Source organism: Lissotriton vulgaris, unplaced genomic scaffold (genome assembly GCF_964263255.1).
Source record: "Lissotriton vulgaris unplaced genomic scaffold, aLisVul1.2 SCAFFOLD_2555, whole genome shotgun sequence".
Lineage (NCBI taxonomy): Eukaryota > Metazoa > Chordata > Amphibia > Caudata > Salamandridae > Lissotriton > Lissotriton vulgaris.
The window spans coordinates 309176-334723 of NW_028248833.1; positions in this window are offsets into that span (position 1 = coordinate 309176).

Consider the following 25548-nt stretch of genomic DNA (forward strand, 5'->3'; position numbering starts at 1 on the left):
GGGAAGCCCACCCGGGAGAAGATCCCCATTAAGGCCCGGCCGACCACAGGGGCTGTTACAGTTCGCAGGGGAACAGCCTCGGGGTAGCGGGTGGCGTGGTCCACCAGTACCAGGATGAACCGATGTCCTTGTGCTGTACGGGGGTCCAGGGGCCCCACAATGTCTATTCCCACCCTCTCGAACGGGGTGGTGACAACGGGGAAGGGTTGCAGAGGTGCTTTAAGTTTGCGGCCGCTCTTCCCGCTGGCCTGGCACGTGGGGCAGGACCGGCAGTGGTTGAGGACGTCGTTTCTCATCTTGGGCCAGAAAAAGTGGGTCACCAGGCGACTGTAGGTTTTGTCTTGACCCAGGTGTCCAGCCAGGGGGACATCGTGGGCCAAATTTAACAAGAAGTCTCTAAAACGGAGGGGCACCACCAGCACTCAACTGGCCCCTAACTCCGCGATTCTCTGTTCACTATACAACAGGTCGTTGTCCCAATAGATCCAATGGGCTCCGGTGGTGTCCCCTGCGCTCTGGGCGAGGGCTTGCTGGCAGAGTCCCTCGAGGGAGGGACAGGTCTTCTGCTCTTGATGGAACTGTTCCTGGGTGGGCTCCCCCTCTTGACGCCACTGAGCCAGGCCGGGAAGGTCCTGGGGCTGAGCGAGCCCTTCGGGAGTTTGCTCTGGGGGGTCGGTGTCCTCTACTGGGGCGATCGGGGGAGGAGGTGCTGGCCATTCGGGTTCTTCTGGTCGGGGGATGGTATGGGCGGCCATGGACCGGGTGGTTACGCACGCCCAGTCCGGGAGGCCCAACATCCCCAGGTGCTCTCTTCTTTCTACGGCGGCCCACGGGGAACTCTCAAGATCATTCCCCAGGAGACAGTCCACGGGGGCGTCATCTCGGACCGTCACCTTCAACATGCCGGAGACTCCTCCCCATTCGAAGGGGACGCAGGCCATCCGACATAGACTCTCCGAATTGTCGGCTGAACGGACGGGGCAGAGAATGTTCGGCAGGATCTGCTCTGGGGTCACCAGGTGACAGCGGACGGCCGTCACACTGGCCCCTGTGTCACGTAGGGCTTCGGCCCTGCGCCCATTAATGTTCACCCACTGACTATATTTTCTGGTGTTGGCGGGTAGGGGAGCCCGCGGGACCATGTCTCTTCCCCCTAGGCACGCTAGAACCATGGCGGCCGGTTCCCACTCTTGTTGTTCTTGTTCGCATTCTTCCTGTTCTCCGGAGATTTGTTCTCCCCCCAGGGCGGCGGCAGCTACCTGGCGGGGTCTCGGAGTCTGGTTCTGTGGACAGTTCGGGTCATTGGCGTAGTGGCCGACTCGCTGGCATCGGTGACACGTGACATTGACTCGGAACCCCGGGCGCATCGGGGGGTTGCCCCGGTTGGCCGGGGCGGGGTGCTGGCAGCGGGAGCGGCCGGGACGGTGTCTCTTCCTCGTCCCTGGCCTCCTCCTCCTCCTCGGGGACGGTGCTGACCTTGGTGGTTCCGGTTCTGTTCGTGTGGCCCACTCCGGCCTACTCGAGTGCTCTCCCACCGGTCAGCCTCGGCGGCGAGCTGCAGTGGGTCAGTCAATTTACTGTCGAGGAGGTGCTGCCTGAGCTCGACGAAGCAGTTGTTAGAGAGGTGCTCCCACACCATGAGATTAAAAAGTTGCTCGTAGGTCGTTACATGGCTTCCCTTGATCCAACCCTCGAAGGCTCTGCTGAAATAGTTTACATATTCCACCCAAGTTTTACCCGGGATCCGGGTGCAGTCTCGGAACCTCTGGCGGTACATTTCGGGTGTGAGCCCATATCGGGTGAGGAGGGCCGCCTTCATGTGGTCATAGGAGGTCATCAGATGGTCTGGGAGCTGTAACAGGGCATCGCGGCCTTCATTGACGAACCTCCCCCATAGACCGGCTCCCCAGTCACTTCGATCGATCCGGTGGGAGGTCATGGCGATCTCGTAGGCCTTGAACCACTGTTGTATGTCGTCATCTCGGAAATACTCTCGAACGACATCCTTGGGGATGTGTACTTTCTTTTCTGTCGCTCCTGGGGTGCGCGGTTGCTCGGGCACCCCCAGTTCTTTGTTCTGCTTTCGTAGGTTTATTTCTGCTAGATTGCGCTCGTGTTCGTACGCTAATCTCTTTTCTTCGAGCTCTCTCTGCCTCTGTTTTTCTTCTCGTTCTTCTCGGAGCCGCAGATGTTCTAGGTTCAGTTTTTGTTCGGCTAATTTGAGTTCACTGTCCATTTTGAGTCGGGCCATTTCTAGCTCATGTAGTCTGCTTTTTTCTCTCTCTTGGATCTCTTCCTGCGAGAGACCCGTTCTTCGCTCCTCGGGAGCCGAGGTGTTCCTCTCTGATGCTGCAACGTTTTGGTCCGGGGGTCTGACGGCCCCGGTTTCTGCCCATGACTCAATGGCGTGCTTGAAATCGTCTTTAGTACTCAGACCGGTGGTAGCAATGCCTAGTTCAATGCAGAATTGTTTCAATTCACGATGGCTGTACTCTTCCAATTTCTCCATCTGGAATTTCTCGGTGGATCCGCTCTCTTTGGTTGTCATTGTCGTTTCGTCGTGGGGTGAGCTACTCTCTGTACTATTACGCGTTGATTCGGATCGCGCCGCTGGCCACCAATGTTAGACGGACCGGGAGGGTCGGCCGAGGACAAGGGGAGAGGCCTCCAGGGAGAGCCGTCTCCAGCGATCGTACAGACGAGTAACTTCCCCCGCACAGACGTACACCACACAAAGATAAGGTTTAACGTTCTTTATAAGCAATCTTTAAGTACGGTGGAATGGTACAAGGAGGTCTGGACTCAGGGGTCCCCTCGATTCTAGTCTCTTGGATGGGAAGGGGGTAGCGGGACAGTCTGGTTACCAATCTGGTAGGTGCGATGATATAATGAATAGCTCACAATCCTCGAGCTTGGCGTTCTAGATGGACGGGCCGCGGCAGCGCCGGCAGGTCCCGAGATGATCGTAGGTAGCGACGGTCCGCGGCGGCGCCAGCAGGTCCCGGTGAAGGTGGAAGTTACAACGGTCCGCGGCAGCGCCAGCAGGTCCCGACGAGGATGAAGGATGCAGAAGGTTGCGGCAGCGCCAGCAGGCAGGACGATAGTTCGCAAGGCAGGGCTACGGCAGCGCCAGTAGTCCGTCAAGGATGAGTTCTTCACGGTGTCTCTCGACCCCAGGATACAACTGCCTTCCTGCTCTGGGGCTGCCCCAGTTATAGGTCTGGCGCCCTTTGATGTCCGGACCCTCGCACTTGGAGGTCGGGAGGTCCGGGATGAGGGAGTTCAGACACCCAGCAGGGGGGTGGAGCCAGCGCCCGGGGGAGCTGGGGGGCGATCGGCACCTGGCGGGGGAGAGCCATCGACACTTCTTTCTCCCATTGACCTGCCAAGTGGTCCGTTCACCTCCTGGGTAGATGGTGGTGCCGGTATGTCGGGGCCTGGCCAGGCCCAGGGTTAGGGTCGATCTGAGGCCACGCGGCCTCGTGGTGCAGTGTCCAAGATGGCGGCCGGGCCGGACGAGGGCCGGTAGTGGCTTGGCCCCATGATACAGAGATGTCCGGGGGCAGGAGTCCCGTATGAGACGGGGTGCGGGGTGCTTCTGTGGGTAACACCTGGAGGGCCGGGGCTCGGGCCCTGTCATGCGCTCTACCACCTTGAAGGGCCCCGTCCATTTGTCCTGTAGGGCGCAGGGTTCAACCGGAGACATCACCCAGACCTGTTGTCCCGGTTCGAACTCGATGGAGGAGGCATGCTGATCATACCATCTCTTCATGTCCTCCTGACTAGCTTCAAGGTTGGTCTTGGCGAGCTCCCTGAATCGCCTGGTCTGGTTGCGGAGGGTCAGGAGATACTTGTATACATCCGGAGGAGTCTTCTTGGGGGCCACCTCTCACCCTTCTTTGACCAGGCTGAGGGGGCCCCGGACCGGGTGTCCATACAGGAGTTCGAATGGGCTGAAGCCCAGGGATTTCTGGGGGACCTCCCGGTAGGCGAACAGGAGGCACGGGAGCAGCACATCCCATTGGCGACGTAGGGGTTCTTCTAGGCCCATGATCATCCCCTTGAGGGTGCGGTTAAACCGCTCGACCAGGCCATTTCCTTGCGGGTGATAGGGGGTCGTGAATTTGTAGGTGACCCCGCACTGTTGCCAGAGAGACTTAGATATTTAGATATAAAGTTCGTGCCCCTGTCGCTGACGACCTCCCGGGGGAAGCCCACCCGAGAGAAGATGCCCATCAGGGCTCGGCCTACCACGGGCGCCGTCACTGTCCGAAGAGGGATGGCCTCGGGGTAGCGGGTGGCGTGGTCCACCAGGACCAGGATGAACCTGTGGCCTTGTGCTGTGCGGGGGTCCAGGGGCCCCACAATGTATATTCCCACCCGTTCAAACGGGGTGGTGACGATGGGGAAAGGCTGCAAGGGGGCTTTGAGTTTTCAACCGCTCTTCCCGCTGGCCTGGCAGGTTGGGCAGGCCCGGCAGTGGTTTGTTACATCATTTCGCATCTTCGGCCAGTAGAAGTGGGTCACCAGGCGGCTGTACGTCTTGTCTTGCCCTAGGTGTCCGGCAAGGGGCACATCGTGTGCCAGGTTCAAAAGGAAGTCTCTGAAGCGGAGGGGGACCACCAGCACCCGGCTGGCCCCCAGCTCAGCGATCTTTTGCTCACTGTAGAGCAGGTCATTGTCCCAATAGATCCAGTGGGCCCCCGAGGTGTCCCCTGTGTTCTGGGCGAGTGCTTGCTGCCGGAGTCCCTCGAGGGAGGGACATGTTCGCTGCTCCTGTAGGAATTGTTCCTGAGTGGGGCCACCCTCTTGACGCCACTGGGCCAGTTCGGGAAGGTCCTGGAGCCGATCGAGTTCTTCTTCGCTGGGTTTCGGAGAACTGGCTTCTAGGGTGGCTCCCTCGTGGACGATCGGGGGAGGTGGCTCTGGCCATTCGGGTTCCTCGGGACTAGGGATGGTGCGGGCGGCCATGGACCGGGTCGTTACGCAGACCCATTCAGGGAGGCCCAACATCCCCAGGTGCTCTCTTCTCTCGACGGCTGACCAGGGAGAACTCTCAAGGTCGTTCCCCAGGAGGCAGTCCACGGGGGCATCATCACGGACAGCCACTTTCAGCATCCCGGATACTCCTCCCCACTCGAAGGGGACGCAGGCCATCCGACATAGGCTTTCTGAGTTGTCAGCCGACCGTACGGGGCACAGGATATTTGGCAAAATCTGGTCCGGGGTCACCAGATGGCAGCGGACTGCGGTCACGCTGGCCCCGGTGTCGCAGAGGGCTTCAGCCCGGTGTCCGTTAATGTTGACCCACTGGCTGTACTTCTGCGTGTTGGCGGGAAGGGGTGCCCGCGGGATCAGGTCTCTTTCCCCTAGGCAGACCAGGGACATGGCGGCGGGTTCCCACTCGGGCTGGTCCGGCTCGTACTCTTCGGTGTCTTCTTGGTTTTGTTCTTCTCCCAGAGCGGCGGCAGCGACCTGGCGGGGCATAGGGCTCTGGTTCTTCGGGCAGTTGGGATCATTGGCGTAGTGGCCGGGTCGCTGGCATCGGTGGCAGGTAACGTTGGCGCGGAAACCTGGTCGCATCGGGAAGTTCCCCCGGCCGGCCGGGGGCGGGGTGTTGCTGGCGGGAGCCACCGGGACGGTATCTCTTCCCCGACCCTGGCCTCCTCCTCCTCCTTGGGGGCGATGGAGCCCTTGAGCGGCTCTGTTCTGTTCGCTGGGCCCGTTTCGGGGGACTCAGGTGCTTTCCCACCAGTCAGCCTCTGCGGCGAGCTGCCGGGGTCCAGTCAGTTTGCTATCAAGGAGGTGCTGCCTGAGCTCGACGAAGCAGTTATTAGAGAGGTGCTCCCATACAATAAGGTCAAAGAGTTGTTCGTAAGAGGTCACCTTGCTGCCCTTGATCCACCCCTCGAAGGCTCGGCTAAAGAAGTTCACGTATTCCACCCAAGTCGTACCCGGGATCCGTTTGCAGTCGCGGAACCTCTGGCGGTACATCTCGGGCGTGAGTCCGTATCGAGTGAGGAGAGCGGCTTTCATGTGGTCGTAGGACGTCATCTGATGGTCCGGGAGTTGCAGCAGGGCGTCTCGCCCTTCGTTGACAAACCTCCCCCATAACCCGGCTCCCCAGTCGCTCCGGGGAATCCGGTGGGAGGTCATGGCTACCTCGTAGGCTTTGAACCATTGCTGGATATCATCGTTCCGGTAATATTCTCTGACGACATCCTTGGGGATGTGGACCTTGGGGTCCGTAGTGACAGGGGGGCTCGGGTGTCCGGGGACCCCGAGGTCTTTGTTATGCCTCCGAATCTCTAGTTCCTTCAAGTTGCGCTCATGCTCGTAGGCTAGCTTTTTCTCCTCTAACTCTCTCTGTCTTTGTTTCTCCTCTCGCTCCTCTCAGAGCCGTAAGTGTTCCAAAGTTATTTTTTTGTTCCGCCAATTTGAGTTCTCCATCCAAGCGAAGTCGAGCCAACTCCAATTCGTGGACCCTGCTCTTCTCTCGTTCTCGGGCCTCCTCTGGCGAGAGACCCGGTCTTCTTTCTTCTGTCGGCGTGGTGCTTGTTTCGATTGTCTCTTTGCTTTCGTTTTGGGGTACGGTCGTGCCCGTCTCTGCCCAAGATTCCAGGGCGTGTTTGATGTCTTCTTTCGTGCTCAGTCCTGTGGTAGCAATCCCTAGTTCTATGCAGAATTGTTTTAGTTCTCGGTGGTTGTACTCTTCCAGCTTTTCCATCTGGAATTTTTCCGTGGTTCCGCTCTCTTTTGTTGTCATGGTGGTTGTGTGTCGTGGGGTGAGTCACTCTCTGTACGATTATGCGTTGGCTCAGATCGCGCCGCTGGCCACCAATGTTAGATGGGGACCCGGAGGGTCGGCCGAGTACAGGGGGAGAGGCCTCCGGTGAGGGCCGTCTCCGGCGATCGTACAGACAAGTAACTTCCCCCCCACAGATGGACACCACACAAGGATGAGTTCAACACACTTTATATACGAAGTTTGAGGCAGGGTGATACGATACAGTGGGGGCAGGATCTGAGGATCCTCCCAATTCTAGTCTCTGTAGGGATGGGGGTAGCGGGACAGTCTTGAGTACCGGTCCGGTACAGGTGCGGCAAGAGGGAAGCTCACAATCCTCGAACTTGGGGATCCACAAGGATGGGCCGCGGCAGCGCCAGCAGGCTAGGTCGAATGTTCACAGCAAGGAGGGCCGCGGCAGCGCCAGCAGGCTAGGTCGATGGTTCACAGCAAGGAGGGCCGCGGCAGCGCCAGCAGGCTAGGTCGATGGTTCACAGCAAGGAGGGCCGCGGCAGCGCCAGCAGGCTAGGTCGATGGTTCACAGCAATGAGGGCCGCGGCAGCGCCAGCAGGCTAGGACGATGGTGCACGATGAGAAAGGCCGCGGCAGCGCCAGCAGGCCAAGAAGATGGTTCACGGGGAAGAGGCCCGCGGCAGCGCCAGGAGGCTTCAGAGATGGTTTACAAGAAAGGGCCGCGGCAGCGCCAGCAGGCCTTCAAGGATGAGTTCCTCACGGTGTCTCTCGACTCCAAGATACAACTGCCTTCCTGCTCCGGAGCTGCCCCAGTTATAGGTCTGGTCTCCTTTGATGTCCGGACCCTCGCACTCGGAGGTCGGGAGGTCCGGGATGAGGGAGTCCAGACACCCAGCAGGGGGGTGGAGCCAGCGCCCGGGGAGGCCGGGGGCGATCGACACCTGGCGGAGGGGAGCCATTGACACTCCTTCTCCCATTGACCTGCCAAGTGGTCTCTTCACCCCCTGGGTGGATGGTGGTGCCTCGATGTCGGGGCCTGGCCAGGCCCAGGGTTGGGGTCGAGCCGAGGCCACGCGGCCTTGCTAGGTAGTGTCCAAAGATGGCGGCTGGGCCGGGGCGATGGTGCTGACGGGGGCCCGGGCCAGCCGATACTGGGGTGTTCGGGGGATGGAGTTCCGATGAGGACGGGTCGTGAGTTGCCCCAGCGGGTTGCCGGGATGGTTCTTGTCGAGGATTCAGGGAGAGCGGGGGTCCAGTCCTCGTCAGGCGGGGAGGGAGCGGGCCTTCTCCGAGGCCTGTCCAACAGCTCCCTATCATTGAGCGGAGCTGTCAAAAGGTTGATCGCGGAACCCAATGGGCAACATCCTAAAATAGTACTACAACCGGGGGAACGCTACCTTCTTCAGAAGTGCTACCCGACCAGACACCGAAAGCAGCAATGTACCCCAAAACATTAGGCTACCCCGGAGACCTTGCATGGCTCTACCTATGTTGCCTTCCAACAGGTCGTCAGGTGTATGATAGATCTTGATTCCAAGATAGTGCAGACATCGAGGTTCCCACCGGATGTCCACAACATGAGTGTGGTCTACCTCCGAGGGGGTCACCGGAAACAAGCAGGTCTTCGCCCAGTTTATCCCAACTCGGAAATCCCGCCAAATTTGCAGAGCAGAGCAGTCGCTCCTGTCAGTGCCTCCACCGTATCAGCCAGAAACATAAATAAATTGTTGGCATAGAGTGAAATATACTGCATGTCTCCTCGCAAATCTAACCAGAGATAATACCTGGCCCGTCTGGCAGGAGCTGGCCAATGCATATAATAACGGAGAAAGTGGACACCCCTGTCGTGTTCCGCGTTCTACTGCGCAAGAGGAGGAAACCATCTTCCCCGTCCGTACCTGAGCTGTTGCTGATCGGTAAAGAATTTCAGTCCATCCAACATAATCCTCCCCAAGTTCAAACGCGTGCATAAACTGAAACAGGTACGACCATTCCTGGCTGTCAAACGCCTTTTCAATATCTACCGAGAGGACTGCCTCGGAAGAAGCACAACCATGATCCTCCCCCAATATACGGAGCAGACGTCGCACATTGGTAGCTTTGTTCCGAGTTGGGATAAATCCTGCTTGGTCTTGGTGGACCAGCTGCGTCATATATGGGAGTAGCCGGGTCGCAAGCATCCTACTCTGGATTTTATAATCAGAAGTTAGCATGGATAAAGGGCGATAAGCTATCCTATACAAGGGGTCATTCCCGGGCTTCAGCAAGGGAACAATGACAGCCTCTCGGGTGGAAGTGAGCCCCATTCCTACCGTCCTTGCTTCCTTGAAAACTGCCATCAACCTAGAGGCAAAATGATCGATATAAGACGAATAAAACTCTATAGGTAATCCATCCATTTTATTATGCGCCATGTGTTTTACCGCACTCCGTATTCCCCCTAGGGTAATCCCCTGGCCTAGCAAATCTGCCTGCGTCTCTTCTAGGCGCGGTAGCGTTATATCCGCCAAGAACTCCTCTATGGTGGTCACAATACCTGGCATGAGGCAGTTCACATGTGTGCTCCTAGCTGCAAAGTCCATGCTACCTGGCATGAGGAAATCACACATTATCTCCCAGCTGCAGAGCCCATGAATGCCTGCATTAAAGAGTTAACAGGGGTGCTCTATATGCCAAAGCCCATGATGCTTGGCATGAGACAGTTCACACAGGTACTACTAGCATCTGAGCCAATGATACCTGGCATGAGGCAGATCACAAATGTACTCCTAGCTTCTTAGCTTATGAAACCTAGATTGAGACAGTTCACACATGTGCTGCTTGCTCCAGAGCCCATGATACCTGGCATGAAGCAGATCACACATGTGCTCCTAGCTCCAGAGCCAATAATACCTTCCATGAATATTTTGTTGTAAGGGTGTGGGACACACTCATCCTTCACTCCTCCCTTTTGTAGATTAGAGAGAGTAGAAATGATGAGTGTTTGTGTGGGTACCCCCTGTGGTGTGTTAGTAACTTCCTCGGTCCTCTAAGATATACTATGGTGTTGTAAGAGTCTGGAACTCATACAGTGCTCCTGGGTATATGATTGTTTTGCGAAGGTGGGGGCCACATACAGTCCTCTGAGGGATGTTAGTGTGTTGTAAGGGTTTAGGGCACATACAGACCTTTGTAGTAGAATATTGTGCTGTAATAGTGTGGGGCACATTCAGTCCTCTGTGGTATGTTATTGTGCTGTAAGGGTGTTGGTCACATACAGTTCTTTGTGGTATGTTATTGTGCTGTAAGGGTGTGGGACACATACAGTCCTCTGTGGTATGTTATTGTGCTGTAAGGGTGTTGGTCACATACAGTTCTTTGTGGTATGTTATTGTGCTGTAAGGGTGTGGGACACATACAGTCCTCTGTGGTATGTTATTGTGCTGTAAGGGTGTTGGTCACATACAGTTCTTTGTGGTATGTTAGTGTGCTGTAAGGGTGTGAGACACATACAGTTCTTTGTGGTATGTTAGTATGCTGTAAGGGTGTTGGACACATACAGTCCTCTGTGGTATGTTATTGTGTTGTAAGGTTGTGAGTCACATACAGTTCTTTGTGGTATGTTATTGTGTTGTAAGGGTGTTAGTCACATACAGTTCTTTGTGGTATGTTAGTGTGTTGTAAGGGTGTTGGTCACATACAGTTCTTTGTGGTATGTTATTGTGTTGTAAGGGTGTTGGTCACATACAGTTCTTTGTGGTATGTTATTGTGTTCTAAGGGTGTTGGTCACATACAGTTCTTTGTGGTATGTTATTGTGTTGTAAGGATGTTAGTCACATACAGTTCACTGTAGTATTTTAGTGTGTTGTAAGGGTGTTGGTCACATACAGTTCTTTGTGGTATGTTATTGTGTTGTAAGGGTGTTGGTCACATACAGTTCTTTGTGGTATGTTATTGTGTTGTAAGGGTGTTAGTTACATACAGTTCTTTGTGGTATGTTAGTGTGCTGTAAGGGTGTTGGTCACATACAGTTCTTTGTGGTATGTTAGTGTGTTGTAAGGGTGTTGGTCACATACAGTTCTTTGTGGTATGTTATTGTGTTGTAAGGATGTTAGTCACATACAGTTCACTGTAGTATTTTAGTGTGTTGTAAGGGTGTTGGTCACATACAGTTCTTTGTGGTATGTTATTGTGTTGTAAGGATGTTAGTCACATACAGTTCACTGTAGTATTTTAGTGTGTTGTAAGGGTGTTGGTCACATACAGTTCTTTGTGGTATGTTATTGTGTTGTAAGGGTGTTGGTCACATACAGTTCTTTGTGGTATGTTATTGTGTTGTAAGGGTGTTAGTCACATACAGTTCTTTGTGGTATGTTAGTGTGCTGTAAGGGTGTTGGTCACATACAGTTCTTTGTGGTATGTTAGTGTGTTGTAAGGGTGTTGGTCACATACAGTTCTTTGTGGTATGTTATTGTGTTCTAAGGGTGTTGGTCACATACGGTTCTTTGTGGTATGTTATTGTGTTGTAAGGATGTTAGTCACATACAGTTCACTGTAGTATTTTAGTGTGTTGTAACGGTGTTGGTCACATACAGTTCTTTGTGGTATGTTATTGTGTTGTAAGGGTGTTGGTCACATACAGTTCTTTGTGGTATGTTATTGTGTTCTAAGGGTGTTGGTCACATACAGTTCTTTGTGGTATGTTATTGTGTTGTAAGGATGTTAGTCACATACAGTTCACTGTAGTATTTTAGTGTGTTGTAAGGGTGTTGGTCACATACAGTTCTTTGTGGTATGTTATTGTGTTGTAAGGGTGTTGGTCACATACAGTTCTTTGTGGTATGTTATTGTGTTGTAAGGGTGTTAGTCACATTCAGTCCTCTGTGGTATGTTAGTGTGCTGTAAGGGTGTTAGTCACATACAGTTCTTTGTGGTATGTTAGTGTGCTGTAAGGGTGTTGGTCACATACAGTTCTTTGTGGTATGTTATTGTGTTGTAAGGGTGTTGGTCACATACAGTTCGTTGTGGTATGTTAGTGTGTTGAAAGGGTGTTGGTCACATACAGTTCTTTGTGGTATGTTATTGTGTTGTAAGGATGTTAGTCACATACAGTTCTTTGTGGTATGTTATTGTGTTGTAAGGGTGTTAGTCACATACAGTTCTTTGTGGTATGTTAGTGTGCTGTAAGGGTGTTGGTCACATACAGTTCTTTGTGGTATGTTAGTGTGTTGTAAGGGTGTTGGTCACATACAGTTCTTTGTGGTATGTTATTGTGTTGTAAGGGTGTTGGTCACATACAGTTCTTTGTGGTATGTTATTGTGTTCTAAGGGTGTTGGTCACATACAGTTCTTTGTGGTATGTTATTGTGTTGTAAGGATGTTAGTCACATACAGTTCACTGTAGTATTTTAGTGTGTTGTAAGGGTGTTGGTCACATACAGTTCTTTGTGGTATGTTATTGTGTTGTAAGGGTGTTGGTCACATACAGTTCTTTGTGGTATGTTATTGTGTTGTACGGGTGTTAGTTACATACAGTTCTTTGTGGTATGTTAGTGTGCTGTAAGGGTGTTGGTCACATACAGTTCTTTGTGGTATGTTAGTGTGTTGAAAGGGTGTTGGTCACATACAGTTCTTTGTGGTATGTTATTGTGTTGTAAGGATGTTAGTCACATACAGTTCACTGTAGTATTTTAGTGTGTTGTAAGGGTGTTGGTCACATACAGTTCTTTGTGGTATGTTATTGTGTTGTAAGGATGTTAGTCACATACAGTTCACTGTAGTATTTTAGTGTGTTGTAAGGGTGTTGGTCACATACAGTTCTTTGTGGTATGTTATTGTGTTGTAAGGGTGTTAGTCACATACAGTTCTTTGTGGTATGTTATTGTGTTCTAAGGGTGTTGGTCACATACGGTTCTTTGTGGTATGTTATTGTGTTGTAAGGATGTTAGTCACATACAGTTCACTGTAGTATTTTAGTGTGTTGTAAGGGTATTGGTCACATACAGTTCTTTGTGGTATGTTATTGTGTTGTAAGGGTGTTGGTCACATACAGTTCTTTGTGGTATGTTATTGTGTTCTAAGGGTGTTGGTCACATACGGTTCTTTGTGGTATGTTATTGTGTTGTAAGGATGTTAGTCACATACAGTTCACTGTAGTATTTTAGTGTGTTGTAAGGGTGTTGGTCACATACAGTTCTTTGTGGTATGTTATTGTGTTGTAAGGGTGTTGGTCACATACAGTTCTTTGTGGTATGTTATTGTGTTCTAAGGGTGTTGGTCACATACAGTTCTTTGTGGTATGTTATTGTGTTGTAAGGATGTTAGTCACATACAGTTCACTGTAGTATTTTAGTGTGTTGTAAGGATGTTAGTCACATACAGTTCACTGTAGTATTTTAGTGTGTTGTAAGGGTGTTGGTCACATACAGTTCTTTGTGGTATGTTATTGTGTTGTAAGGGTGTTGGTCACATACAGTTCTTTGTGGTATGTTATTGTGTTGTAAGGGTGTTAGTCACATTCAGTCCTCTGTGGTATGTTAGTGTGCTGTAAGGGTGTTAGTCACATACAGTTCTTTGTGGTATGTTAGTGTGCTGTAAGGGTGTTGGTCACATACAGTTCTTTGTGGTATGTTATTGTGTTGTAAGGGTGTTGGTCACATACAGTTCGTTGTGGTATGTTAGTGTGTTGAAAGGGTGTTGGTCACATACAGTTCTTTGTGGTATGTTATTGTGTTGTAAGTATGTTAGTCATATACAGTTCTTTGTGGTATGTTATTGTGTTGTAAGGATGTTAGTCACATACAGTTCTTTGTGGTATGTTAGTATGCTGTAAGGGGGATGTACGTTGTTACAATGCATGCTTTTACCACGCATGTCTTTACAACGCAGGTTTTTCAACGCAAGTCGTTACAACGACTTGCGTTGGGGGATGCTGGATAGTGAATAGTTTAATTTACTATTCCAACTCCAGTCCCTGTGGATAGTAGGGGAGGTGTTGGATAGTAAATTACAATGTCAAGATGGCCACCGGAGCAGGAGCCTGCTAAGAGCTCCTGGCGACTGGGATCCCTCTAGCTGGATTTATCCCTGTCAGCGCCCACTGCTCCATGGAACCGTATTCGTGAGAGTAACAGGATTGCAACCATAATCTTATATTTTTTCTTACCTTGTCCGGTGGAAGGTTGGAGCCACCTGTCACAGCCTGGGTCAATGGACGTCTGCTGCTGCTGAACACTGGAATCGGATGTCCCGAGCCTGCGGAGGGTCGGCACTGAACACTGGAATCGGATGTCCCGAGCCTGCGGAGGGTCGGCACTCTGAAGCTCTGCTCTGAGGCTCCCCCGGCACCGGATTGCGATCACGCGAGGGGCTCTTGCCCCCGACGAGTCTCGTACCCAAGGTGGAGCGATCTGAGGCTCCCCCACCCCTGCATCGGAGCAGTGGATCTGCTGATGGGCTCCAGCGCTGGACGAGCCTCGAGCCTCCGGAGGATGGCCGCTCCAAGCGGATGCCCGTAGTTGGGGACAAGCGCCGGTTATCGGGCGAATATAGAAGGAAAACAGCAAACTCGGCGTGCGTTCCACCGAACCTCGCAATATCAAAAATGGCCGCCGCAGTGGAACGCATAACTCGCATAACGCAGTGGAACGCTCGGCTGCACCGGAGCGCAGGCGGTTCGATATTGGTCTAACTGTGAAGGTGAGGTTTCTGAGAGCCTTCACTGGATGATACCCAGCAGATCATCGGACGGCACTGATCAAAACAGAGGAGTCCCAGCGGCGTTAGAGTGCCCCCCCCTCCCGCACGCTCCAAGGCGCAGGTAGCTGATTGCCGTGACTGGACTGGCCCGGGGACGACGGCGGACACCCCCCCTCGCGCCCGCTCCACAGCACAGGAGGTTAGATACGGGACCGGGAAGGTGAGTCTGCCCCCGGCGGCACCGAAAGACGTGAAGGTGTAGCAGTGCTGGGGAATTGCTGAACTGGGCTCTGGGACCTACGAGAGCTAGAGGGCCGACAAGAGCCGGCCCCCACCGGGAGTGGACAACTGGCATTGAGTTCCCCACCGCTCAGGTGAATACAGGCTTGGAACATCTGATGCAACTCCTGAGCACACGTCCCCTGGATGGCCTGGAGCCCTGAGGCAAACACATAGCACATATAGCTGCAGTCAGAGCGGTCTGTGTTACACCTGGATCAAAGCATTGCAACCAAAGATATTATGCTGGCAAGTTCAACACGCTTATGGAGGCATAAGGTATTTATTTCACCCCACCCGCCTGCTCACATTTTTTTTTAGACTACCTCCTTTGTGCAAAATGGCTGGGGCCATAAAACTGCCCACACTCTTAAACTACCTCCTTGAGCAACAAGGCCGGGCCATAAATCTGTAGAAATAAATCCTCTCCAGTACCTTGATGTCCACGAGGCCCCACAGCTTCAACTCCCCCACTTATCCCTCCCAGCAAGCCATGATACGAATAGAAAGTGAAACGGTCCTTCTCTGAGCTCAAAGTAATAGCAACAGACAAAGGACCAATATTTCTATCTCCCCTATCGGTTCGGCCATCTTAGTCTGTCTATCTTTGGGCGACCATCATGGACTAGTCATCTCTACCATCGACCTAAAGAACTAAGGCCTCTTAGACTACTTTTATCTGCTGCACAATTTACACAGCTTGGTGTTTTCACGTCGGACTCTGATAGTCTGCCTTTTTTTACAGTGGTATTTATTAATATATTCCTAACTGTATCCAGCACATTTCACTTTTTCAGCACCTACTGCTACCCATATATTCTTGCCTTGTACAGCGGAATTATATTTTATAGTCCTAATTGTATCTTGCACGTCCCACTTTATAATCACCGGCAATGCACCATTTGCTACCTCATATATTTTTTGCTGCTCACTAATGCCACTTGTTGTTTCATATAATTTTTGTGTGCAATTGTATTCTGTCACTGACTCCTGTACCCTACATATTTTTGACTACTCACTATTGTCACCTTCGACTTAGGTATTCTTATGGTCTGCACAGTTATTTTATTCCAGTATCTTGTCAGTATTATATTCTACTTTGTCCTGCACTTGTTTATAACCTACATCGAATGCACTCCTATTCCTATATTGTATCAATGAATATCTCGCATATACTGGTCACTGTATGTATGGATGTAACCTACACTCATTACACTGTTCCTTCCTGTATACACTGATTACTACCTCATATGTGTTAGCTGCTCATCGATGTCGCCCCTGCTCCATGTAACTTCCAGTCCTCATCAGTATTCTGCGCCCATTTATCTTTATTGTGCACCCTACACTTGTGCAAATTGCACCCATCTCAAATGTTAATCTTGTATGCACCGATTACTACCTCAAATACCTTGGCAGCTCACTAGTGTCACTTCTGATTATCTCACTATTATTGTCTGCATCGGTACTCTGCGTATAGCACTATTGTGCACCCGACATGTGTGCAGCCTGCACCCTTGTCAAGCCTTATTCCTGTTAAGCACCAATTACTACCTCATATACTGGGCGGCTCACTAGTGCCACTTGTGGCCCACGCAACTGTTTATGACAGTGCACCCTCCCTCCTACACCTACCTAGACTGTCCTCCCATCATGGAACCCGTCGGCAAGCACACATATAGAATCAACTACCCACCCGCACTCACAAAAAAAGCCGCTAAACGCTTTAAGCACAACTTCCTGAGGTCCCACCCTGAAACTCCCTTTGCAGACACCTACTTCTCACCAGTCAATGGTTCACTGAACATTGATATCATCTTCCACACCACACGCAGAGCCCAATGGAGAAAAGCGTTCCACACCTTACTCACCGTCTCCACCTCCAGGAATTTCGCGCATGGCCTAAAACTCTCCATCACACCATCCCAACTCTTCCCGGGCAGAACCACCATCACTATATACAATAACGGGACTATCCTAATTCAATCCACAGACAAGAACCTGGAACTACTAGACAACTTGCTCCCCACGTTCAAACAACACCTCGCCAATCATCGGACCCCCACTCATAGCACCCTCAGGCCTATCACCCCTGAATTCACAGCCCCCAACCACAACCCTTCTAACCTAGCTCAACCCCAAAACGACACGCACCGTCCCTCCACCCCCGACACCTTAGACATTCATCCACCTAATGGAGCTACCTCGCACTCCTCAATTACAGACATAGATCCCTCACCCACACATTCCAGCGGCACCCCCCCCCCACCAACCTCACCTTGTCCTCCTTTCATACCACACCCATTCCTGTCACCCCTGACACCCCAGCCTCAAACCACAAACATTCTAACCTAGCCCAGCCCCTAAATGACATGCACCTCTCCTTTACTCCCGACACCCTAGTCATTCACCCGCCTACCATGGCTACCCCACACCCCTCAAGCACAGACATAGATCTCTCTCCCTCTTACACCAACCACCTCACCCTTTCCCCCACACACCAGCTTCCATCCCCATTCCTCTCACCCCTGATACCACAGCTCCCACCCAAAACGACATGCACCTCTCCTCTACTCCCGGCACCTTAGTCATTCACCCACCTACAGTAGCTACCCCACACCCCTCAAGCACAGACATAGATCTCTATCCCTCATACACCAACCACCTCACCCCTTCCCCCCACACACAAGCCCTCTTCCCCATTCCTCTCACCCCTGATACCACAGCTCCCACCCGCAACCTGCCTAACCTAGATCAGCATCAGACCGACTCACACAAAAGCAAACCCCGCCCTTCATCCCCCCCCATTCTCAGTCCCCACTTCCACCCATTAATTAATCACACAGAACACACTGCATCCATCAACTCAACTCCACCCCCTCAAAAAAGAACCATCTACAATCCCACTCCCCCCCCAGTCTCACCCCCCACTACCCAAACTCCACCCCCTTCACCACTAACAAACGCCCATCCTCCACCCTGCACTCTCCAAGTACCACCAATACTCTCACCCACACCGCCAACCTCCCCCCTATGTCACCCACGCCCGACCCTCCCATCCCCACCTCCAACACATTTCCCACATTGGACTACATTACGGCCTCCATCCTCCAGCTCAAAGAAGACATGCACATCATCAAACAACAATTACTCTGTCTATCACACCCCAGTCACCCTTCACCCAACACCCACCACCAGATCAAACAAGACATTCACATCATCAAACAATTACTCAGCACACACCCCAGACACCCCTCACGCGACCCCACCATCACCACCCCTCCCAGCTGGTCCTCCACCCGGGCGGCGAACTCTAGCACACGACTCCCACCGCACTGGACATCAATCCCTGTTCACAACCGCGAAAACCGCCCCCATCGCTCCTGCAACCCTCTCTCGGACCTCGACACAACAACCCTCCTCCGCTCCTACGACTCAGTTCCTCACAGCAACACACCCGACACTCCCATTGCCATTCCTACGATTCACTCCAATCCCCTTAGACCCCCTACACTGAACAACAGAATCGCTATCCATAGTAACCTGAGTAAAGTCCCCCTCGCTCCAAAACCCCCTTCCACCCTCGACACACCCCGTCTCAAATGTACCCTCCTCAACTGCAGATCAGCCGCTAGACACTCCTTCGCTATCGCTGATCTCATCCTAAAATTGGATCTTGACCTAATCATCATGACTGAAACGTGGCTAACAGAATCTTCTACACCTATAATGGACATTCTGGTTCCCCCCAACTACCACATCACTAGAATTGACAGGTCTGGCAATAAAAAAGGAGGCGGAATCGCATGTATATACAGGAGCAACCTCTCTGTCTTGAAAGTAACCTCCCCTTCCCTACCCTCCCCAACCTCCTGTGAATACATCTGCCTTGATATTGTCAATGAGGGCAAACCGATCTGCACTCTTCACGGCGTTTACCACCCACCCGACGACAACCTTACCTTCTCCCAACAAATCATGGATATGATCTCAACCAACTCCGGGCGACAACTCACACAAATATACCTTGGTGACTTCAACCTCCACTGGAACGATCATAATGATGCGGTGGTAAAAGGTCTGAAGAATTTCCTTAACGCCCTTGACCTCACTCAAATTTGCAACAGTCCGACACACGAGAAAGGCTCTATCCTCGACCTCATCATCTCCAAAGAGGCCTCTACCCAACTCGAATCTATCCAACCCTGTGACTGGTCAGACCATCATATTATCACATTCTTCATTATGAAAAAGTTAAATTCAACCCTGTTCAATCCTCCAGGCCAAGAGTTTGGAAAAGAGACATGAAAAAACTAAACTCAAACTCTCTGCCCCCCAACAGTTGCAACTTACTACTTCCTCCTACTGGCGTTAAGGACGTCCAATCCTTGACTGATCACTATCTCAACACTATGACCTCAATAATTAATGAAGTCACACCCTTGCAGCTAAAAAAAGTCTCTGCAAAAAGTTCCAAGCCCTGGTACGACGGGAGTCTCAATGACGATAGACGCGCCATGCGATTGGCAGAGCGCACCTGGAGATCAGCCCCCTCTGCATTGAACCTAAAAACCCTGAAGAAAAAGAGAAATCCCTACTTCAGGAAAATAAAACGCTCAAAATCAGACTTCTTCAGCCGTCAGCTTGACCAAGCCAAAAATCGTCCGAGAAAGCTGTTTGAGCTTATCAGAACACAATCCAAAGAACAACCCCAACCTCTCAGCACCATGTGTGAAGCTCCCTCCTGCGAAGACTTCGCCTCTTTCTTTATCCAAAAAACTGACAACATAAAAAATGATCTCCTCATTGACGCAAGCCTCTATTCCAAACCCCACTGCATAGCACCCACTAAACCAAAAAACAATGCCACTTGGTCATCCTTTGTCACCTACACGGAAGAAGAAATTGGCAGACTGTTCAGTACACTGAAACCATCCAATCACCTCACGGACCCCCTTCCTGCTAACGCTGTCAAAGTCCTTACCCCGGCGCTCCTTCCACTCTGGACTAAAATCATTAACAGCTCACTTCAACAAGGGACCATCCCCGACTCCCTCAAAGTTGGACAAGTCACACCGTTGCTAAAAAAACCTACAGCAGACCCCTCTGACCTAAACAACTACCGTCCCATTACCAATATTCCGACTCTTGCCAAACTGTTGGAAAAATGCGCACAAATACAATTGACTAAACACATTACTCAGTTTGATCTCCTCAACTCTCACCAATCAGGCTTCCGAGCAAATCACAGTACTGAAACTGCTATGACTCACATAATTGACGACGCCCTTCAAATCCTAGATCATAACGATACCTGCCTCCTCATCCTCCTTGATCTCTCCTCGGCATTTGACACCGTCAAACATGAGAATTTACTCGAACTATTAAACACAAGAATGGGTCTATCTGGAACTGTGCTCAAATGGTTCACGTCCTTTCTACATAACAGGTCGCAGAAATTCAAGAGCAACAACTTGATGTCATCGCCAAGACCTGTAACGCTAGGCGTACCACAAGGATCCTCCCTATCCCCAACTTTGTTCAACCTAGTTATGGAACCTCTCACGACCTTGCTGCAAGAATCCAATGTACACTTCCACATGTATGCCGATGACACCCAAGTTTATCTCAAACTACAATTGAATTCAACGATCAGAAGCACCCAATCCTGGCTGGCCGCTAATCATCTCAAACTTAATGCCCTTAAAACAGAGTTCCTTCTGATCTCACCTCCCGCGAAGATCACTACTGCACAAATGTGGCTTAAACACCTTACGGCACTCAACGTTCAACCCACCATCGTGGACTCAGCAAAATCTTTGGACATAACACTTGACACCAATCTCAGCATGCAGGAACACATCAACAAAGCAACTAAGGGAGCGAACTACCAAATCAACACCCTTAGGAAACTTAAACCCTTCCTTCCAGCCAAAGACTTCCAAACTGCGGTACAATCACTAGTCATACCTCGAATAGAATACGGCAGCACCGCCCTCTGCGGGCTCCCCCTAGCTACTACGGCGCCCATAAGAGCCATGTTGGACAGGCCACATGAAGGGCCGCTCTCCCCGGCTCAACCAGGCCCGAGCCCGGTCACGCTAGTACCACACACCACCATTACACGTCCTCCGTCCCCTCAGGGACCCCTGCCCTCGAGCATGTCAACCTCGTGGGTCCGATCCACTGCCAGCCTACGCGCCCATCCTGGGGCGCCATCTTGGACACCCCACCACGTGGCCACCTGGCCCCCGGCCGAACTCAACCATGGGCCTGGCCAGGCCTCAGACATCCCGGCACCACCATCCACCCAGGAGGCGAGCGGGCTACTTGGCAAGTCAATAGGAGAAAGAGGTGTCAATGGCTCTCCCCCGCCAAGTGCCGCTCGCCCATCGCCTCCCCGGGCACTGGCTCCACCCCCCTGCTGGGTGTCTGGGCCCCCTCATCCCGGACCTCCCGACCTCCAAGTGCGAAGGTCCGGACATCAAAGCACTCCAGCCCTATAACTGGGGCAGCTCCAGAGCAGGAAGGCAGTTGTATCTTGGAGTCGAGAGACGTAAAGAGGAACTCATCCTGGACGGACTACTGGCGCTGCCGTAGCTCTGTCCTGTGCACCATCGTCCTGCCTGTTGGCGCTGCCACAGCCGTCGTAACCTTCATCCTTCATCGTCGTCGGGATCTGCTGGCGTGGCCGCGGACCGTTGTAACCGTCATCTTTCACCGGGACCTGCAGGCTCCGCCGCGGACCGTCATCCTTCCTTCGTCCATCTCGGGACCTGCTTGGCTCCTCCACGGCCCGATCATCTAGAACGCCGAGCTCGAGGATTGAGAGCTATTTTGTACTCATTTGTAACTAAAGACTGTCCCGCTACCCCTCTCCTCAACCAAAGACTAGAATCGAGGGGACCCCTGAGTCCAGACCTCCTTGTATCATACCAACGTAACCTAAGAATTGCATATAAAGTCTCGTTAACCTTCAGTCTTGTGTGGCGTCCGTCTGTGGGGGGGAAGTTACTTGTCTGTACAGTCGTTGGAGACGGCTCTCCCTGGAGACCTCTCCCCGTAATCTCGGCCGACCCTCCCGGTCCGTCTAACATTGGTGGCAGCGGTGGGATCCGAATCACCGCATAACGTACAGAGAGTAGCTCACCCCACAACGAACCACAATGACAACTAAAGAAAGCGGATCAACTGAGAAGTTCCAAATGGAAAAACTAGAGGAGTACAGCCATCGTGAACTAAAGCAGTTCTGCATCGAACTAGGTATCGCTACCACCGGACTAAGCACCAAGGACGATTTTAAGCATGCCCTAGAATCTTGGGCAGAGACCGGGGATGCCGAAGCCCCTGAGCAAAGCACCACAAAAAAAACCAACACGGCCCCTGAAGAGCAAAGAACCGGTCTCTCGCAAGACGAGATCCAAGAAAGAGAAAAAACCCGACTACACGAACTAGAAATGGCCCGACTCAAAATGGACATAGAACTCAAGTTAGCCGAACAAAAAATCAACTTAGAGCACCTACGTCTCCGAGAAGAGAGAGAGGAGAAACAGAGACAAAGGGAGCTCGAGGAAAAGAAACTGGCGTACGAGCACGAACGGAACCTAGCCGAGATCAACCTGCGCAAGCAAAATAAAGAGTTAGGGGTGCCCGAGAGACCACACACCCCAGGGACCACGGAGAAAAAAGTACACATCCCCAAGGATGTTGTCCGAGAATATTTCCGAGAGGACGACATCCAGCAATGGTTTAAGGCCTATGAAATCGCTATGACTGCGCACCGGATCGATAGGAACGATTGGGGAGCCGGCCTATGGGGCAGATTCCTCAATGAGGGCCGCGATACCCTGTTACAGCTCCCAGACCACCAGATGACCTCCTACGACCATATGAAAGCGGCCCTCCTCACCCGCTATGGCCTCACGCCCGAGATGTACCGGCAGAGGTTCCGAGACTGCACACGCATCCCGGGTACCACTTGGGTGGACTATGTAACGTACTTTAGCCGAGCTTTCGAAGGCTGGATCAGAGGAAACAACGTCACGACCTACGAGCAGCTGTTCAATCTGATGGTGTGGGAGCATCTGTCCAACAATTGCTTCATTGAACTACGCCAACACCTCCTCGACAGCAAGTTAACCGATCCCCGGCAGCTCGCAGCCGAAGCTGACCGGTGGGAGATCACCAGAGTGGGCCGGAATGGGTCCTACGAGCAGAACAGGAACAACCATGGTCACCACCGACCCAGAGGAGGAGGAGGGGGCCAAGGACGAGGAAGAGACAACACTCCGGCCGCCCCCGCTACCAGCACCACCCCCCCGGCCAACCGGGGCAGCACCCCGGCGCGACCAGGGTACAGAGCCAATGTCACGTGTCACCGATGCCAACGGGTCGGCCACTATGCCAACGACCCAAGCTGCCCGCAGTATCAGAGTCCAAAACCCCGCCAAGTGGCCTCCGTGGCCCTAGGGGAAGAACAGATCTCCGAGGAACAAGAAACAGACGAGCAAGAGTATCAAGAGTGGGAGCCAGCCGCCATGACTCTCGCGTGCTTAGGGGGAAGAGACATGGTCCCGCGGGTCCCCCTACCCGCTAACACCCAGAAGTACAGCCAATGGGTGAGCATCAATGGACAACGGGCCGAAGCCCTTCGGGACACCGGGGCCAGTGTGACAGCCGTCCGCTGTCACCTAGTGACCCCAGAACAATATCTACCGAACATTCTCTGCCCTGTGCGATCAGCCGACAACTCGGAAAGTCTGTGTCGGATGGCCTGCGTCCCCTTTGAGTGGGGAGGGGTCTCCGGCACGTTGAAGGTGACGGTCCGAGACGACGCCCCCGTGGACTGTCTCCTCGGAAATGACCTGGAGAGCTCCCCGTGGGCAGCCGTGGAGCGCAAAGAACACTTGGGGATGTTGGGCGTCCCGGACTGGGCGTGCGTCACCACCCGGTCCATGGCCGCCCGTGCCAACCATCCCCCGGAAGAACCAGAATGGCCGGCGCCACCGCCTCCGGTCGCCCCAGCCGAGACCACCGACCATGACACCCCCCTCAAACCTGCTCAACCTTCCGACCTCGCTACCCTTGACCAGTGGGCCCAAGAGGGGGGGCCCACACAAGAACAATTTCGCCAGGAACAGAAGACCTGTCCCTCCCTCGAGGGACTCCGCCAGCAAGCGCTCGCCCAAAGCGCAGGAGATACCTCCGGAACTCATTGGGTCTACTGGGACAATGATCTGTTGTACAGCGAGCAGAGAATCGCCGAGCTGGGGGCCAACCGAGTACTAGTAGTGCCCCTCCGCTTTAGAGCCTTCCTGCTGAACCTGGCCCACGATGTTCCCCTGGCAGGACACCTGGGACAAGATAAAACCTACAGTCGCCTAGTGACCCACTTCTTCTGGCCCAAAATGAGAAACGATGTGCACCAGCATTGCCGATCTTGCCCCACGTGCCAAGCCAGTGGGAAGAGCGGCCGCAAACTAAAGGCCCCCTTGCAACCTTTTCCAGTAGTCACGACCCCATTTGAGAGGGTCGGAATAGACATTGTGGGCCCCCTGGACCCGCGTACAAAACAAGGCCATCGCTTCATTCTGGTGCTAGTGGACCACGCCACCCGCTACCCTGAGGCTGTTCCTCTCCGGACCGTGACAGCCCCAGTGGTCGGCCGGGCCCTGATGGGGATCTTCTCCCGTGTGGGGTTCCCCCGAGAGGTCGTCAGCGACCGAGGCACGAACTTTATCTCTAAATACATGAAATCCCTCTGGCAACAGTGTGGGGTCACCTACAGATTCACGACCCCCTATCACCCCCAAGGGAACGGACTTGTTGAGCGGTTCAACCGCACGCTAAAAGGAATGATCGGGGGATTGGAAGAGCCCCTCCGTCGCCAGTGGGATGTGCTGCTGCCGTGCCTCCTCTTCGCTTACCGAGAGGTCCCACAGAAATCCCTAGGCTTCAGCCCATTTGAACTGCTATACGGGCACCCAGTGCGGGGGCCGCTCAGCCTGATCAAAGAAGGCTGGGAGATGCCTCCGGCCAGGAACCCTCCAGATGTCTTCCGGTACCTCCTCACCCTCCGAAACCAGTCCCGGCGGTTCAGAGACCTAGCAAAAGCCAACCTAGAGGCCAGTCAAGAGGACATAAAAAAATGGTATGACCAGAACGCCTCATCCATCGAATTCGAACCAGGGCAACAAGTATGGGTAATGTCCCCCACGGAGCCATGCGCTCTCCAAGACAAATGGACAGGGCCCTTCAAGGTAATCGAGCGCAAGGGACCTGCCACCTATCTGATCGATATGGAGTCCTCCCGGAACCCACTCCGAGTCCTCCACACCAACAGACTGAAACCCCACTTTGCACGAACAGAGCTCAGCCTACTGATGGCCACAGACAATGGGGTTGAAGACGACTCCGAGCCTCTCCCCGACCTCCTGCGGACCCAGGAGCAAGACGGCTCCGTGGATGGGGTCCGACTCTCGGAGACCCTCACCAGAGAACAACGCCAAGAGTGCCAAGCCCTCCTGTCACAGTTCGCCAGTCTGTTCTCCCTCACCCCAGGTGTCACTTCCTGGTGTGTGCACGATGTGGACACCGGAGACAGCCCTCCCATCCGCCACCGGGCCTACCGCGTACCTGATCGGGTACGGGCCTGCATCCAGGCGGAGGTGGCCAAGATGCTCACGCTCGGGGTCATCGAGCCCTCAGACAGTCCATGGGCCAGCCCGGTCGTACTGGTCCCCAAAGCAGCCGCCCCCGGAACCACACCAGAACTACGGTTCTGCGTCGACTACCGGGGCCTGAATGAAGTCACCAGAACAGACGCACATCCCAT